This window comes from Macaca fascicularis, chromosome 14 (genome assembly GCF_037993035.2).
Source record: "Macaca fascicularis isolate 582-1 chromosome 14, T2T-MFA8v1.1".
NCBI classification, from domain to species: domain Eukaryota; kingdom Metazoa; phylum Chordata; class Mammalia; order Primates; family Cercopithecidae; genus Macaca; species Macaca fascicularis.
In genome coordinates this window covers 105,052,760-105,058,855 of record NC_088388.1, presented here as the reverse complement: position 1 = coordinate 105,058,855, position 6,096 = coordinate 105,052,760, and positions in this window count along the sequence as shown.

Here is a 6,096-nt window from a genome sequence, read left to right as displayed (position 1 = left end):
ATCTCAGTGATCCATCCAGTCTATTCTCAGTACCTCCAGAAGGAGCTGTTTTTTCTGTCTGTGAGGTTAGGTAAGAGAAAATAACATCCTTTTATGGGCTCTTAGTCTTTTTTAAAGTCTGTTTTCCTTTCATTATATCCTTCAGCCAGTGCTACAGTGTAAGAGACAAAATAATTATGCTCATTATCCGGATTGCTATCATTCCTGTGGAAAAATTCTATTTAACATTTCTAAATCCATTACCATTTGTCTTGCTCCACTACATTTGCATTATGCATGCCAAAAATATTTTAATATTGTAATGTCTTCTAAAATTGAAAAGTAGGTATATGGCATTATTAAATACAAAATAGAGTATATTTAACACATGAGATCCATTCAAAGTTAATGGACATTCCTAAAATGTGGAGAACCTTTTGTTCATCTACACCCTTTGAAACTAAGTAGTATGAGGAATATTTACATAATCAAAGCTAACTATTTTCCCATAATCAGCTCTGGTCTGGGGAGTGAAGGAGGTCGTTATCACAGCAATATTCATTACATGCTACCCTTGAAAGCTGGATTAGTATTCAAGAGCGACCACATGCTGCAATATGATTCCATATTTCTCAGATACCAAGAAGAGCAATTGAATATATGTTCAGTGTGCTTATTAGCTCAAGGTATACCATTTGAAAATCAGAATTAAGCACAGAGGGATACATCTGTTTACATTTTGAGATTTGAATGTAATAAATATTATAATGTCATGATTAGTTGAATATATAATGTAACTTTAAGATCATCATGCTCAGTTTAATTGGATCTAGTGTTGTGGAAACTCTTATTTAGAATTGAAAGTATAAATCTCAAAAATGTTCTCTGAGGGGGGCAGCTCTGAATGGCAACCTAAACACAAAGGTGGAAAATTATAGGGAGCGTATTTCTGTCCAGTGTAAGAAACAACTTTATAGTCATACTTTAGAATGAAACCAGTTACCCAAAACTGTGGCATATGGAAGATCATTAGCTCAATAATTTGCTATATGAAAGAGCATGACCAAAGATTTCTACATTCTATTACACATCTCAATCTCCATCATTTCTGATATATGTTTTCTCCTCCAACTTATTTAGCATTTTAGGCATTGTGAATAACTTGATTCAGTGGTTCTTGATACTCACGATTTTTCAATAGAAACTGAGTCTTAAAACTACACCATTTTTGGAACTATATATTTATTCAAGATAAATTTTTTAATTAGGAAAATTTGTAAATGGTGCTGATATTTACAGTGAGCTGCTAGTTGGGATTTTTCCTTTGATTTGCCATAGAGGTATGTTCATTTTATAATGAGTAGAAACTGAAAGATCAGTACCTACAATTTTCTCCTAAATTATTATTTTTCTGCATAGTATTTATACTGGCAAGGGTAGTAATTTTACTTAAATATTATATAATGTGAAAGAATATGTCTTAAACATCTAGATGTGTTTATAAAATATATTCAATGACTGATGCTTGATCAAATTTAATGTCAAAATGGGGAATTCAATCACAGGGAAATACTATTATACATTTACCAAAAGATAACTCTTCTAAATCATAGACTCATTCAAATTTGAAAATAACCTTGGAAGCTAATGCAGCTTCCAAGCCTGCTATAGAAATTTCCTTTAAATTGTAAAACACCCTGACATGCAGTTTTTGTTTTTTCAATTTCTAAATTGGTGTTTTCAGTGGTTAAGAATCACTATCTCCACGTTTGAACAGTTCTAACAGAAAATTCTTCCTAACACTGAAAACAAGTCTGCCTCCCTGTAATAACTTCCAGGCCTTGGTCCTAGGTCGCTGTCTTCACATGCCAGTCATTTAAGTGTTTGAACCAATACCATGTCTTCCATTCCTCCAAAATCAAGACCTCATTTTTATTCTTGTTCAAATGCTTGGCACTTTAACATCTCCCACAATAGCTGATGTTATGTATCTTCTTGTACAATTACCTCAGACAATCTATCCTACCTAGCTCTATTGATTTTATGGTGGATTGCGCCTGACCAGTGTTGCAGAATCTGTTTCTTGTATGGACCTTGCCTCCCTGTCTGTTCTCAGTGTGCTTGATAATTCAGACATGTCATTCCCTCATTTAGCTCTTTAAATCTTATATATCCCATTTGGACTGGAGTCCTGCTGTGTCTCCCTTCTCCTACTCATGCCCATCAACATAATCACAACCATATTTTCTGGGAGAGGAATTATGAAGCCAAATGTTATTAAGTCAAACAATTTGTCATTAGATATGGTTTGAAGACTTTTAAAAACACTAAAGAAAACTCCAGAAACTATACAAAAAATAGAAACCAAAGCAGTCACACCCTTGGTGGTGAATGAGAGGACAATAGGCTCACAAATCAATACTGACCAGCCTTATGACAATCTAAATTTGGAGATTTGTGCAGCTAGTCCATTTGGATAGAGCATGATATTTTCATAAAACAAGACTATAATTAAATAAGTCTATGAGTCAGATAGTTTTGTTCATCTCACTAACTTTGACATTCCCAACCATAAAAGTCTAACTAGCTCAACAAATTGTGCTGATGGTCTCAAGGGTAACAAGATTGCTGAAATAACTCAGAGTACAGTCCTCCATTAATGAGTATCATATTGTAGTATAAATATTTCTTTATATGTCTGTCTTCCTCATTTAACTAGAAACTCTTAGGGATAAGGACATATCTTCAGCATTTCTGGGCCCAGCAGTTGGCAGAGTGCCTGTCATATAATAAAGCATCCAATAAGCTGATAGTATATTGACCCAATATGTGAAGCAAGATATATTTTAGTTGTTTCTGAATCAGTTTGGTATATCTGTATTTTTTTTTACTTATTTTCATATGAAAAGGAAATTATTTTATGTTAGAATTTCACATTTTAGAATGCTACCACATTGTACTTTCTTAATGTACATGTTAATTTTTTTGTAATATTAATCTTGCTTATGTTCAAAGTCTCTGAGAAAATTGGTTTAGGTAGTTTATGCAACTTTAGTTGTTGTAGTACAATAAATGGAAAAGTTAATCAAAAGCATTTTTTTAGAGTGAAATTGCATTATACAAGTGCATTGCCAATCTTTGGAGAGCATGTATATATTATAATTGACTGTATAGTTATGTATGTATTGTTGGGTCTTGAAAGTGAAATTATAGATTCAAAGTCATTTATCCACTTAATTTCTTAATGCTTGGGGAGTATTCGTTTTCAGTGAATTTTCATTATAATATTTAATTCTCTGTTTCTTTTCAAAGGCAATAATGGATAAAACAATGATTGCAAATTTCCCATTTCTCCTACAGAGCATAATAGTGTCAACGGCCTTTTTCCCACTCAGGCAGGGGAGTAGTGCCCAAAGCTATTTACATTGCACACACAACTTACTTCATTTCTCTGTTAGTGGAATGTGGGCTTTTGCATATGCTATGAGAACTAAAATTAGCATTTTTGAGGTCCATGTTAACCATATTAACATGTAGTAAAACATTTCAATTCTATAAAATAATTTATTAAAATGTATCTCAGAAAAATATATATAGTCTGTATTTATTATTACAAATAAAAGAAGTGGAGAAAGGTGAATGCCAGGATTCTCATTTTCTTGCTGCTCCTTTCCCAGGTGTTCTGGGTTTCTGGGTGGCTTTAATGGTCTCAGGAGTACTAAAAGTGTGGTGGTGAAGGTGGAGGATTATCAAAAGGGGCTTCTGTAGCTGGGGTATGTCCAGCAACATAGATTTCAAGGTGGAAAACTAGGTCTGAAATGAATATAGTGACAACCAGTCTTCAGGTGAGTCATAGATGGAGAGAGATCTCCAGGTCCTGACAGCTAAGAAAAATGGGCCAAATGTCCATGGGCTGCAGATGACAGTAGCAGAAGTTAGTCAAATCTGCAGGGCCAGGAACTTCCCAACCCTGCCTCACTGGACACTAGGCATACCATGAACCTATCTACTTCATATGCCCAGATACTCACGGGAGGAGCTAGTGAAGGAGCCAAAGTTTGAGAGACTAAGTAGTACCACAAAAGGGCTTTTAATGTGTTTGCATTGGACAGATGCTCTTTTAATTCCAGTTCCTGTAATTTTTTCTCATTTCTGGACAGGGCCATTTTCTATCATGTGTCTGGTTTTCCTCTGCAATGAGCTGTGATTTCTAAGTGATATTGACTCCCAAGTCCTTCCTACAGACTATGGCACAGGTTGCAACAGATTTCCCCCTTGGGAACCCAACCCTTGAAAAGTGAACTCTGTCCCCATCTCACATGACTGCATAAGGCCACTTGCCTTCTCCAAATTTCCGAAGAGCTCTGATGCTTACTTGTTAGTCCTTGTTCCAATCGTATCACTCCAGACTTCTTAATACCTCCAATCTTCAATGTGCCTCCAACTTTCTGCAGGTCACTTTGCTTTCAAACATAGACCCATTCCTTCTTTTCAATCCCCCAGACAGAAGCCATTAACAGAGTTTATTTTAAAACTTAAGAATATAATAGGGAATTGGCCTGCCACGTTGTTGGAGATGTTCTCCTCAAATCAAGGTCTCCTCTCTGAGTTAACATGTTAATACTCACAGGCCCTGATTGAAGCTTTCCTTTTAAGTCATTAAACAGAATGGTTAATTATTGCAGTCCGACGCATTGGCATTTGAAGTGCTTTCCCAAAATTCTGAACCCATCTGAATTAGTCCTTTTCCTCCCACTCAGTAGAGAAAAGGACAGAAGCCCCTCAATGACAAATCTCAGTCTCCATTCTTACAAAAAATTGTGAAAAGCATTTAAAATAGCAGTTTGTCCCCTTTCCAGTCAACAAGAGTTAGGTAATACTGGGCTACAGGCTCTTATCTATTTAGAATGTAAGTAACAAAATAAGTTTTGTTGAAAACTATTTGTAATTATTTAGCTAATATACAGATTTTAACTGATTTCTACATATATTTTCCAGTGAAAATAACTCTAAAAATGTAATATTCTTTCCATTATGGATGGAAAAAGCTTCAAAATGTTTATAAAGTGTTTTGAGGTTTTTGAAACTAATTCAGCATATTGAATTTTGAGGCAATGTGGCACTAGACCAGTCTGCATAATGAACATTAATTATTTAAAACTGAAGATTTTATTACTGCTTTTTATAAAACCCATGCTATAGTGACTGTGCTTATTAAATTTTACAATTTTAAAGACTTTTATAAAGCTTAATGAGCCTAAACCTAAGATAGCCAACTTAATAATATTCATGAAACACAAGAAATTTGTGGGAGCTATCTTAAAATATAATTTAGGCATAAATATTAAATACTATCCTAGTATTTACAGTGTTAGATTTTGCTGCACCTGATAATAAATATTTTTGCATTTCTTCTAAGTTTAGGGCTTGCTTAACTTGATTTTGCTCTGATGGTAATTAGTGAATCTTCCATGGGAAGTTAATTACCCTTTCCTAACCCTGACCAAAATGTGTGCTGTAAAATGAGTTTAAATTTTTTAATAAAGAAAAGCCTTTCCCTGTGGGCTTTTCAGATTTAAAAATCCAATTAGCCTTAATGTTTTTCCTTTTAGAGATTAACCACCCTTTTATGTTATGAAACATTAATTGGAATTCAAACTATTTATAGCTCCTTTTAAAACAACCTTTTAACAAATCAGTAAATTTTGTGTTTCTTTTACAGACAGTATTCACCTTTGAATTCAGTATTCCTGAAGGAGTAAAATATTACCACAGTATTCTTCCATTTAATTTCTTTTACAAGAACAAATTAATATGCACCCTTGTTTCTAAGAATTTTTATAAAGAAAACTATTCAATAGTTTAAAATAAAGCATCTACATTTCTTTCATTGATAAATGAAATATTGAAGCTCCAACCAATACTTCTGTGAATGTCTACCATGCATGCACTGTGTTAGGCAGTGCTCCTCAGACTTGCTTCAAAAATAAATCATCTAGGACAGGCACGGTGGCTCACTCCTGTAATCCCAATCCTTTGGGAGGCCAACGTGGGATGATTGCTTGAGGCCAGGCATTTGAGACTAGCCTGGGCAACATAACAAGATCCCATTTCTAT